The sequence below is a fragment of the Panthera onca genome, chromosome D2 (assembly GCF_046562875.1).
Source record: "Panthera onca isolate mPanOnc1 chromosome D2, mPanOnc1 haplotype 2, whole genome shotgun sequence".
Taxonomy (NCBI): Eukaryota; Metazoa; Chordata; class Mammalia; order Carnivora; family Felidae; genus Panthera; species Panthera onca.
In genome coordinates, this window is record NC_138349.1 from 50,023,062 (window position 1) to 50,035,997 (window position 12,936).

At 46.2% G+C, this 12,936-nt stretch overlaps 1 protein-coding gene and 1 long non-coding RNA gene across 18 annotated transcripts in view; both read left to right on the forward strand.

Annotated features, from left to right (window-relative positions):
* The window catches only part of KCNMA1 (potassium calcium-activated channel subfamily M alpha 1), a 727,105-nt gene that overhangs the window by 8,827 nt on the left and 705,342 nt on the right, over positions 1 to 12,936 (forward strand). The window lies entirely within an intron of this gene.
* Positions 364 to 7,776, forward strand: LOC144613167 (uncharacterized). The gene is made up of 3 exons (XR_013550478.2): positions 364 to 1,793; positions 2,370 to 2,519; positions 4,703 to 7,776. It is a non-coding gene; the product is annotated as an uncharacterized LOC144613167 (long non-coding RNA).

Genomic DNA, 12,936 nt, shown 5'->3' on the forward strand with positions numbered 1-12,936 from the left:
GGTTGCACTGTCAACGAGGAGCAGTCGGACCAAGCTTTGAGCCCTGAGCGTCTTCAGCGGCCGGAAGGAGGAAGGGCTTAGTGCAGTGGCAAGCACACAGTAGGTCCTCTGTTGAATGTTATGGTTACGATTGTTGTTGTTGATTTTGCTTTTACCACCTGGTGAGTACATACTCTGTGCACAAACCAGGCTGGGTGCTAGGGGAAGAATAAGACCCAGTTGTGACTTTTTTTTTAATGTATATTTTTGAGAGAGAGAGAGAGACAGAGCATGAATGGGGAGGGGCAGAGGGAGACACACACACACACACACACACACACACACACACACACACACATACACACATAGAATCTGAAGCAGGCTCCAGGCTCTGGAGCCCGACACGGGGCTTGAACCCATGAATTGCGAGATCATGACCTGAGCCGAAGTTGGATGCTTAACCGACTGAGCCACCCAGGGACCCCTTTTAATGTTTATTTTTGAGAGAGAGACAGACACAGAGTGTGAATGGGGGAGGGGCAGAGAAAGACACACACACACACACACACACACACACACACACACACACAGAATCTGAAGCAGGCTCCAGACTCTGAGGTGTCAGCACAGAGACGGATGTGGGGTTCGAACTCATGAACCATGAGATCATGACCTGAGCTGAAATGCTTAACCTACTGAGCCACTCAGGTGCCCCCCGGTACCCCGCCCCACTTGTGACTTTCATCTGATAGGATGAGAGGGAAAAAAACAGTTATCTTCTCATGGGGTGTGCAGTGTCTGGTCTTGGAGTTGCCTGTGAGCCCCTCCCTCGAGGGCAGGAATTGAGTCATTTAAGTATATGTTGGAAGGGCCCTTTCCATCACAGTTAGCTGGGGGCCGGGTGGGAGTGTAGCCGGTGCAATTATGTTTTGCTCTTTTTTTCTGGGTAATTTGTTAGGAGCTGTGGAGAAAGTCTGGGTGAAAGGGATGGGCTTGATTTGGTGACACGATGTTTGAGTCATTCCTGGCTTTCAATTATTCACGCCACCCAGGTCTCTCTTGGCCAGCGGATAACAAGGATTTAGTTCATGATGAGCAGCTGTCTGCGAGGTGGGTGAGTCAGGCAGGGGACAGGAGGGGAGCTTCAAAAGAATGGAAATGGAATTTGCTTTGTTTTCAGCATTATTTGGTGATTGTCTTTGTCTCATTGCCAATTTGGAAATGTAACTGACACTCCAGGTCCTGAATGGATGTACTTAACATCCTCATCTCCCTGTAAGATCTCATTACCTGTATGACTAATGCTTCTTTACCTGGCCAAACGCGAAATTATTTAAGACATCTCATTTACTTTCTGTTCTCTGTGCTGTTTCACTGGGCTCCCTACCATGTTTTCTGAGGGACCCAGATCTGGCTGACTCTGGACATGTGAAAGCTAATCAGCAGACATGCCTGTATTCCTTTCTTCGCGCCTTCCTTCTGCTTTTCGCCCTTTACTTCTTCCTTCTGTAGTGACTTTTGCTAAGTCTGGGAGCAGAGAGACTGAAGTTGGCAGGTTAGTGGACAACAAACAGGAACTTGGTCTCACGAGTTGAGAAGCACATGGTATTATGAAGTCACAGAGGTGGAAGGGAGATTTGGGCCTGGATTCTACTTCCTCCCCGGTGCCGGTGCTGGGAGCCCTGTGCCCCATCATCATTGGGGATGGAGGTGTTCATGATCTCCTGAGGCCACTGTTTCATGGAGGACAAGCCCACCTTAGAATGAGTGGAGAGAAAGAGTTTTCTCCTTGCACTAGCCCCTCTTTGCTTCTGGTCTGTTTCCATGACACCCAGAGCCAATCTCAGTGGAGAGTAGATTTCAGATTCTAAATCCAGCCCAGGGAGGCCATGAGCTGGGTGGTGGTTAAAGGCAGCAATGTTGTGGAGGGGTAGAATGCCCATAACGGTGTTGCTCCTGTGCAGGCCACTTTCTTTTTCTCTTAATGACTTGCTGGTGTCCTTCACCTGGCGTAGTGAGAGTTTTCCTTGTCCTATTCCCCGAAGTTTGGAAGGTGGCCCATTTTGGCCGTTGGTTCTGATAGTTTGAACCTCCAGGATGTGTCTGGTCTTGTTAGACGCTGCGGGTGGAGGTTTTGGCTGTCCCCGGGCCATCACGTCACCTCTTTGTCAATGGTGCATGCACTGTGTTCCAAACTTCAGCTTCCTTCATAGTTTAGTGCTGGTCTTGGCTGGGAGCAGATGTGAATCAGGGGCCATGCCAAGAATCCAGATGTAGAGTGTGGATCCTTTGTTAAGAAGCCGGAGGCGGACTCTGCTTTCTAGGTGTCGGCTCTTCTCAAAGGGCAGAGAGCAGATAGTGATCTGGGGCCTCTTTTTGTACCATTTAAGGACGGCTGCTCCCTAGAATCAAGGCTTGTCCCTCCCAACTGCTCATCTTACGCCTCTTCTCTGGGCTTCCATATACTACTTCTGCCATTTCCCCTGGTCCGCGGAACAGAAGGAAACCAGAAAAGGAAGGAGAACATGCAAGAAGAGAAGGTGAGGGAGAGTAGGGGGGAGAAGGAGATGTTCACACCAAGAAAAATATAATTTCCTTTCTGGGAGCTAGACGTTGGGTAAATATATAATTGGGTGGATTTTGGTTTTAGTTCCTGCACCTTTGTCTTAATGAATAAGTCATGACAAGTGACCTCACCCCCAAAGAGAGAAGTGTTATATAAAGACCGGTAGAAAGAGTGTTTTCACTGTGGGGAGATTTTGGCTTTTCCAGTGAAAAGCATTGTCTGGTTAACTGATAGCATGGGGCCCCGGGTGGCCTGTGGCCCGGATCCTGGGAGTCACGGGGCTCCGTGGGGGTCTTTTCTATGTACACGTTACACAGGAGCAGAGTTCTGCCTGTCTTCAGGAGCAGTGGCTGCATTGATTTATTTTCCCTTCATGTGACTTTAGAGTATAGACCCTTTATAGCTCTGGAAGGGGAAGAAGTGGGCGTCTAATGATGATCAAGTGGAAAACTCAGAGAAAGGACTCTCAGGCTTGGAGGAAGGTTTGGAAGATGACAGGGTTTATCCAAGTGCTGGGGAGTTTCGTGACCAGTATTAGCTGGCTACAGCGTTGTATACATTTTTTTTTCTTTTCTTTTTGCATCTGGGAGCATTTTCCTCATAGTGTTTAAAGGAATTGTTTTAGCTACCCATGCATTATGGCCTTTCGTCCTGTGGATTGTGTCAGCCACAACTGATCAGGTGTAAGATTCTCAACGGGCATAGGAATGGTGTCTTTAGCTGAACCTACAAGAGAAGTCAGTGGTTTGCCTCAGTATTAAAAATGGCATCCTTTCCTTAAGCTCGGGTGCAACCCTATTTTCCTTGTAAGATTTCTTTTTTTTTTTTAAACTAATATACTATTAGTTTCAGATATACAACATAATAATTTGATTTTTGTATATATTGTGAAACAATCACAGTAAGCCTAGTTAATATCTGTCACCTTACAGAGTTAGAGATTATTTTCTCTTGTTCTGAGACCTTTTAAGATCTACTCTTTTAACAACTTTTGAATATGCAATACAGTATTATTGATTATAGTTGCTTTGCTACACATTATCCCCCCATGACTTATTGATGTTATAAGTGGAAGTTTGTATCTTTTGATTCCCTTTACATCATTTCAGACACCCTGCATTCCCAGCCTTTGGCAACCACCAGTCTGTTCTCTATATCTTTGAGCTTGGTTTTCTTTCTTTTTTTTTTTTCCCTTTCTTTTTGGTTTCCACATATAAGTGACATCATATGGTATTTCTTTTTCTCTGTCTGACTTATTTTACTTAGCATAGTACCCTCAATAACATCCATGTTATGGTAGATGGCAAGATTTCATTCTTTTTTTTATGACTAAATGATACTCCATTGTCTGTGTGTTTTCTTTCTTTCTTTCTTTCTTTCTTTCTTTCTTTCTTTCTTTCTCTCTCTCTCTCTCTCTCTCTCTCTCTCTCTCTGTCTCTCTCTGTCTAAAATCACATTTTCTTTATCCGTTCCTCCATTGATGGACACTTAGGTTGTTTCTATATATTGTGTCTTATAATTAATACTGCAATGAATATGGGGGTGCAGATATCTTTTTGAGTTAGTGTTTTTGGTTTCTTTGGAGAAATTCCCCAAAGTCGAAATGCTGCATCATGTAAAATGTAAAAATAGTAGCTCTATTTTTAATTTTTTGAGGACTCTCCATACTGTCCCCACAGCGGCTGCACCAGTTTACATTCTTACCAACAGTGCACGAGGACTCCCTTTTCTCCACATTCTCACCAGCATTTTTTATTTCTTGTCCTTTTGATAATAGCCATTCTGACAGGTATGAGGTGGTATCCCATTGTGGCTTTGATTTGTATTTCCCTGATGATGAGTGATGTTGAGCATCTTTTCATGTACCTGTTGGCCATCTGGATGCCTTCTTTGGAGAAGTGTCTATTCAGATCTCCTGCCCATTTTTTAAATTGCATTGTTTTTGTTTTCTTTTGTTATTGGGTTATATAAGTTCTTTATGTACTTTGGATATTAACTTCTTATAAAATACGTGATTTGCAAATATTTTCTCCCGTTCAGCAGATTGCCTTTTCATTTTGTTGATAGTTTCCTTTGTTGTGCAAAGGTTTTTTTTTTTTTTTTTAGCTTGGTGTAGTTCCACTTGTTTATTTTTGTTTTTGTCGCCTTTGTTTTTAGTGTCAAATCTGATACATCACGACCAGGACCGATTTCAAGGAGCTGACTGCCTGGGTTTTATGGTTTCAAGTCTTATATTCAAGTCTTTTATCCATCCATAAGATTCCTTTTTTAACTTCAGTGTTTTATACTTTTGTCCTTAATCCTAAAGGCAATGTATGTTCATTGTAGAAATGCACAGAGAGGCATTAGGAAAAAGAAAAAAAAAAAAAAAAGGAGACCTCACACCTACTAGGATGCCTACTATAAAAAAAATAACAGAAAATAACAAGTGTTGGCTAAGCTTTGAAGATTTGGAATCCTTGTACACTGTTGATGGAAATATAAAATGATGCAGTCACTGTGGAAAAAAGTATTTGTGGTTCCTCAAAAAAAAAAAAATTAAAAATTGGATTGCCATATGATTCAGTAATTCCACTTCTGGAGACCCATGTTCCTAGCAGCATAAAAGGCAAAAGGTGGAAGCCGCCCAAATGTTGATTGACAGATGAGTGAGTGAACACAATGTGGTCTGTACATGCAGCGGAGAACCACGCAGCCTTATAAAGGAAGGAAATTCTAAAGCATGCTACAACATGGATGAGCCTTGAGGATGTTACGCTAAGTGAAAGGGGCCAGACACAAAAGGACAAATACCGTATGATTCTACTTTATGAAGTACCCAGAATAGTCAAAGTCATAAAGACAGAAGTAGAATGGTGGTTACCAGAGGCTTTAGGAAGGAGGGCAGTGTGGGCAATGGGGCGTTGTTTAATGGGTACCAAGTTTCAGTTTTGCAAGATGAAAGCATTCTGTACAACAGTGTGAATGTACTTAATACTACTGACCTGTACACTTAAAAATGGTTAAGATGGTTAAGTTCTATGTTAGGACTATTTTACCATACAGGAAAAAAAGAAAACAAAAGGAAAAAGAAATTGCTCCAAATCCTCCCTCCTGGAGATGACCCCCATTATCTTCAGGTACATTTTCCTCCCAGACACATTCTCCACCGTGGTGCTTGTGTTTGTCATTGGGGCAGCTAGTAATTTTCCTCTAAGGGTTGGTAAGTAGGAGTCCCCTGAGAAGTGCCCAGCCTGGCCTTTTTTGCTTGAGGTGCTGTCCACACTGACAGCAGAGCAGACAGGACAACTGTCCCTCTGCTGGCGGAGTCTGATTTGATGGTATCTGTTCTGAGTGTGAAGTTTTTTTTATTAAAAAAATTTTTTTAATGTTTATTTATTTTTGAGAGACAGAGAGAGACAGAGCAGGAGCGGAGCAGGGTCAGAGAGAGAAGGAGACACAGAATCCAAAACAAGCTCCGGGCTCTGAGCTGTCAGCACAGAGCCTGATGTGGGGCTCGAACCCACGAACCATGAGATCACGACTTGAGCCGAAGTCAGATGCTCAACCGACTGAGCCACCCAGGCGCCTCTGGATTTTTGATTTTAACACACGAGTGGCTCTGGTGTCTTAGGCAAGTCATTGTCCCTGGGCCTCAGTTTTCACTGTGTAACATGTTCTCAGGTTCAGTGATTTCAAGAGCTAGCCATTTCTACAGTCAGATTCTTTATCATTTGTGCCTGATAAAGAACCCAGTGGTAAATCATTCAAGGTAAATGGGCAGTTCTGGTTCTATTATAAATCACAAGATTGAAATCTGACTGATGTGTTCCCGAAACATCAATGTTGACTTCGATGAGATGGCATATTTGAGAATTACAATCTGAGGACAGAGGCCCTTTTGGAAATATCATCAAACTTGTCATTAAAAAAAAAGTCTCAGAAGTAGTATTTTGTGACTCTGCTATTACTTCGAAGGAAATAGCCACATCACTTATTGAGGTTTTAGTTTTAATTTTGGGGGTGGAGGCCAGGTTGAAAACATCTTAGATTATAGACTGTAAGTGGTGTGCCATGATAGGCTGGCTTGGTTGAGGTTAGGCATAAAAAGAAACATCTCATTAAAGAGGAGGTCACACAAATCAACCTACTTTGATGCTTTTCTTTGACTTGCCCCAGAAGGCAACCCCAGGGTGAGAATGTTCATCTGGGCTCTGTTCCATGGAGCATTTCAGCCACGAGAAGTGGGAGGAGATGCCCAGAGCTTCTGTGGCAAAGGAGCGAGTGTCTGAAAGGATGATCCCCACATCCCAATGATTTCTGAAATAAAATCCTCCCCACCCCCAAATCGTAAACAACCAGCACATCAGAACGTACTGAATAGTCTTAGGTTACATAACATCAGTTAGATCATGCTACAGGGGCCATGTATTACATTTTAACTCGTCACAGATACATTACGTTAGCACTTCACAGATCCAGAGGGTCCCAGGCAGCTTTGGGGTATTGAGTGAATTGGTGATTGTGTAGGACTTGACGAAGCCCAGACAAAAACACTTCTTTAGATTTTTCCGTATTGTCGTTACACTCTTATTAGGGGGTGCAGACATCCTGCAAATATTTCTTACAGAATAAGCTAAAAATTTAGACAGTGGTTATTGTATCGGTTGTACTGAATGGTTGATTTATGGCCGTGAACCAGGTACGACAGATTTTTAAAACTCCGGGAACCTTTACATTTTCCAGTGACAGGCAGTGCAAGCACTATATTTTTAATTGGTCCCTTCTTTTAAGTCAGGAGGTGAAATGTTATCATGCAAATCTCTCCTGAGTTGCATGGAAACTAATAAAATCACAAAGGTTTCTATTTGTACGCTATGAACACAGACTGTAATGAAGCCGAAACAGTGATCTCTAGGGGATGATGCTATTTAAATGCTAGGCAGGGCTTTGAAACGATTCTAATGGTGAAGAGAGAAACCAGCAAGGGAGTGGGTCCCGTTCTTTCCTCCCTACCTCTCAGTGCCTGTTCACCCACGCTCCTCTTTACTTCCTGACCTCAGAAAGAATTAACTTAGAACAAAGACCTCTAATCTCTAGTACATCCTGTCTGTTACCTGTTGTAGCAAACAGCAGTGAATTCTCAGACATTCTCTCTTAGCCACTTTCTCTTCCTCCTTAGTCATTGCATTGATCCTACACGTAGTGGTGCTTTTGTTTTGGTAAGTCTATGTGAACTGGAGTAATTGACTTCTTAGGGGAAAAAAAGGTAACAAACTTTTTTTTTTTTTGAGTAGTTACTATGCATCAAGCACTGTCTTAAGCTCCTTATGTTTATTATGTTATTTAACTTTGAAAACACTCCTATGGGGGCACTCAGTTGGTTGAATGCCCGACTCTTGAATTCTGGTCACGTCATGGTCTCATGGTTTGTGAGATCGAGTCCTGTTGTGGGGCTCTGCACTGAGCATGGAGCCTACTTGGGATTCTCTCTCTCTCTCTCTCTCTCTCTCTCTCTCCCTCCCTCCCTCTCCCTCTCCCTCTCCCTCTCCCTCTCCCTCTCCCTCTCCCTCTCCCTCTCCCTCTCCCTCTCCCTCTCCCTCTCCTTCTGCTCCTCCCTGCCTCATGCTCTTGTGCTGATTCTCTCTCAAAATAAATAAACTTAAAAAAACAGTCGTATGGAGTAAGCACGTTTATAATCCCCGTTTTGTACATCAGAACAGTGAAGCATAGAGAATATGTGTGAATTTGGATAATAGATTTTGAGTCCTTACTATGTGTCTGATGGTTTCTAAGCCCTGCGTGCATTATCTTATTTTAATCCTCACAACACCCCAGTGAAGTAGGTGGTGTTATCAGATTAGGAAACTGAGGCATGGAAAGTAGAGTAATTTTCCCGGGGTCACACAGTAGTGAGGGGCCAAGCCAGGTTTAAGTCCTGGTGGGCAGGCAGTGGACCTTGCACATCTGACCCTTGCACTGTCCACATGCAGGTGTACCACCTGTAGTGGTAGATTGGCTCTGCTTAGCTCATCTGTGCCACAGAGTGAGGGAAAACATTAGGGCATAGATAGATAGGACTGAAGAGAAGGGTTGGTGTGTGGAGACTCATGTACCATCCCTAGATGAGGTGTGAGACCCCTTGCACAAATTCCGAGAATTCTGTACTATGACTAGAAATGAACCTTAAAGATTATCTAGTCCTTTTAATCTTTCTAACTCTTGCTTTTCTTTGCTGGAACAAAGTCAGGTATGCTGTGTGCAGTTGTACAGGTTGCTCACTGCACAACTCTAGGGCTGCTATGAGATTCATATCAGATAATACATAATTAGACTTTTAACTATGGCCCATGTGCCATACATCTCTCTATGTTGGGGGGTATTTGGAGGCACAGAATAAATATGGGGCATTTTTCTGAGTATCAGTCTTCCTTTAAGTTTTGAATAAAACCACTTTTTTTTTTTTTTTTTCCTGAGGTAGCCTCCACAACCAACACTGAGCTGGTGCAGGGCTTGATCTTACAACTGTGAGATCATGACCTGAGCTGAAATCAAGAATCAGACACTTAACTGACTGGTCCACCCAGGTGCCCCCAAAACCACTATTTTTAATATTTACACATACATGGGAGATATTAGGACTAGGATGCAGAATTCAGGCATATTTTTAAAAGCTCGAGGTGTGTGTGGCGTGTGTGTATTTGTGCATGCATGTGCAGGAGGGCACGGAGGGTGGAAGAGTCTGACACCCCCAGTAAAGCCTGATCATTAGACTATGAACCTGAGCGTCGTGATGTGGAATGAGTCCCTATTCTTCCCACATACAGTTTGCTCATATCTCAAACTCTGAAACTGTGTTATTAAAAGAATGGGACTTCTATGAAAAGCACGTAACTATATCTGAATTCCCTGATCTGTTATAAATAAAGTGCATTTCAGATGTCGGTGGGGCAGAGAATTTAATCTGTGCACTCAGAAGAAGGTAGTGCTAACTCATTCAGTGGTTATGAATCTTCCCTTGCCTTAGAAAGATCGATTCCTTGCCGCTCTCCACCTCCAAACCCTGGAAATACATTATTGTATCACAACATGGATTTCTTTCTAGACCATTGGGTATTGTGGCCTTGCGTCTGCCAGACCCTGTGCACAATATCTGGAAGCAGGAGACGAGCTGGTCAGTCTGTGAATCTTTATTATCCTGGCTATCCTCTTCCCAGGGGTACAGATTTGCATAAGGCATTGTTTCCTCTCGGGCAACGCCAGTAGCCACGTTGTGTGATTCCAGGGCCACCATCCACATCATAAGTGTGAACAGTGCCCCTGGAATTGTGCAGTGTGCGCCTCACACGTCCATACATGTGACTTTTCTAAGTGTCTAGCTGGGGTGGTATACACTTACATAAGAAATGAAGAACAGGGTAAGGCCCATAATTCTTAATGGCCAAATAAGTAAGAGAAACATTAAGAGCTTGAGATCCAGAAAAGGTGGAGAACACTGATGATTGGTCAGAGAGGAGGTGGCCAGACAGGGACCACTGGGGGGATGTGGGGGTGTGAGGGTGAACCCAGCCTTCCGATCCCTAGGCCCAGCTCCCGGGACAGGCTGTTGCCATGACTTCTGACGACGGTGCAGCTCCTGACGTGATGTAGGAAGGCTCCCAGGCCCCCACGTTCGTTCTCAGCACGAGCCTTTGAGAAGAGTGAATGCTTGGGTGCCAGCCCGTGTGTGCCCCTAGGGCCTGTGCACGAGGAATAACAGGACCCAGAGGATGTGGAAAAGGCCTCTCCAGTGCCAGCTGTGCTATTTTTAGCTCCCTCCCACGGCCCCTGCTGTCCCCAGGTGTTTGTCAGCAGAGCATCCGCACCTATATGGAAAATGGCAGTCGGAGCCCAGGCTGGCCCGGTAGGCCGCGGCAGTCTCGCTCCTGGGCCCAGGCGGCCAGGCCGGATCTCTGGGGCTGGCAGGCTGCTGTGAGGGTGGTTGCATAACTGGCCTTTCTGCCGGTCGTGGTGCCTGCTGGTTCTGGGTGAGGAGGTCGGGCCAGAGTAAACAGGTCTACACTCCACTGCCCCTCCCTGAGCACTGGTGCACTGGACAGGCTCACGGGCCTGGTGATGAGCTGGCATAGTCAGTGGCTGCTTTGGCTCTGGAGCGCTACCTGACCCTTGCCGCCGAGTGCCCAGGGCTGAGCGGCATGCCTGGACTGGGAAGTGTGCAGACGGCCTGGTCTGGTCCAAGGGCGGTCCAGGTGTGGTGGAAGGCTGGGTGTGACCTCAGGGATGGCCCACTCCTTCCCTTTTAACTCTCCACGTTGCCTCCCCCATCCTTCGAGGCACGTGGTGCACTTGCCGGCTGTGTCACCTTCCTGCAAAGCCTTTTGCGCTCAGCGAGCCAGGCCTCGCTCTGCCTCTGACACTCTCCGCCGCTTGTCCTCCCTGTCCTGTGTGACCACCACCCGTCTGATGTTTCTTGTGGACGGGGCTGGGGGTTCTCCTTTTTCGACCTCCTGTGCCTCTTCTGGGTGGTCCTGGATTGTGGGCGGTGAGCGTTGGCCCATCAGTAATGGTGTGGTGGCTTGTCCTCTAGCAAGGTCCTTGACAAACCAAGGCTCCTGGTATTCATGTTCTTGGGTGTTCCCTTGCTTTGAATCTGGACCGTGACTTGCTCGTCACCAGTAGAATGAGGTGGGGATGACTATGACTTCTGAGATTAGGTCAGAAGGACCCTTCCAGCTTCCCTCTTGGTCCCTCGGAACACTGGCTTTTGAGAAGGCAGCCATCGGGTATAAGACATCTGATTGTCCTGAGACCACTGTGCTGTGAGGAGTCCGGGCCACAAGGAGAGGCCTGAAGGCTGAGATGCTACATGGAGGTGGGGACGGGATGGAGAGACAGTCTCTCCAAGGAGCACCAAGGCACCGGACGTGGAGGGAAGAATCCGTCCTGGAAATGGGTAGTTGAACCCCAACTGACATAATCAGAGATGAACCAGCTAGCTCATTCCTCCCTGAATTCCTGACTTAAAAAATTATAAACAGGGGCACCTGGGTGGCTCAGTCGGTTAAGCGTCCGATTTCGGCTCAGGTCACGATCTCGCGGTCCGTGAGTTCGAGCCCCGCGTCGGGCTCTGGGCTGATGGCTCAGAGCCTGGAGCCTGCTTCCGATTCTGTGTCTCCCTCTCTCTCTCTGCCCCTCCCCCGTTCATGCTCTGTCTCTCTCTGTCCCAAAAATAAATAAAAAACGTTGAAAAAAAAATTATAAACAAAATAAAACAATTGTTTCAAACCACTACATGTTGAAGTGATTTGTTATGCAGCAATAACTAGAACAAACAACGACCATTTAGGGTGGTCCTTCTGCGAGATCCAGTTCATAGTGCTTTCTCTGGGTTCCTCTTAGCCTCTCTTCCCCAGCCTCTGCCGGCCAGCCACACAGGACTTCCTGCCTGTCAAGGATGATCTCTGCTCCGCCTGGAATTCTCTTTCCTTGTCCCTCCTCTCCTGTTCCATTTATCTGGCACCTGTTATCCAGAGATGTGCTGGTAAGTGTTTAATCTCTAGGAAGAAACCCCTATTTGTAGCATTTGTCCATTCCTGTGGCGTAAATACACCCACCGTGGCCGTTTTCAAGATACCAACATGATGTCGCAGGACACGGAGGCAGGCGTCGTCGCCCCCATTTTGCAGGTGTGAAACTGAAGCTCAGAGGGTTTTCCTTTCCTAGGGAAGTCATGGCAGGCATGGATCCTGGGGTCCTGGCCTCAAAGACCATGCTGTTTCCAGTGCCCTATGCTGTTCTCGTGAAGAGCCTGTGCTTGACCCTGAGCCCAGGTGGCATTGCTGCTGGGCTGTCTGCTGTCTTCTAGACTAGTGGTCCTTCCACTACTTCTCGTGAGCTGCTGCTCGCTTTTCCTCATGCTTACCACGCCAAACCAGTCACAGCCGCCTATTTCTCTCTTCAGCCACATTATGGCATCTAGACTCTGTGAGGCAGGCAGTGGTCATGGAAGCAGTGAGCTCACAGGGACCTGGGAGTCCACCTGGGGGCTTGGTTACTTGTGTGCATTTGTCAGGCCAGGCCAGCTATGGGGTGTGTGGGGTGGGAAGGGGTCGGGGCTTGTTCCACACAGTCGTTCAGAGACCCTGGCTCCTTGCACCCGTGGATGGCCCTGCCGTCTTCTAGGGCACTCTGACAGTCTCTGCTGAATCCTCTGTATCCAACTGACAGCTGGGGAGTGAGAAGTAAGGATCCTGAGGTGTGGCTTTGTGGGAGCGGTCCTGGAAGCCGTTCACATCACTTCTGCCCACATAGTCCGTTGACCAGAACTCAGTCACATGGTACCCTAACACCTTAACAGCGAGAGATCCTGAGAATTGCAGCAGGGCACCCAGGAGGAGTGGGAAGTAGATCTG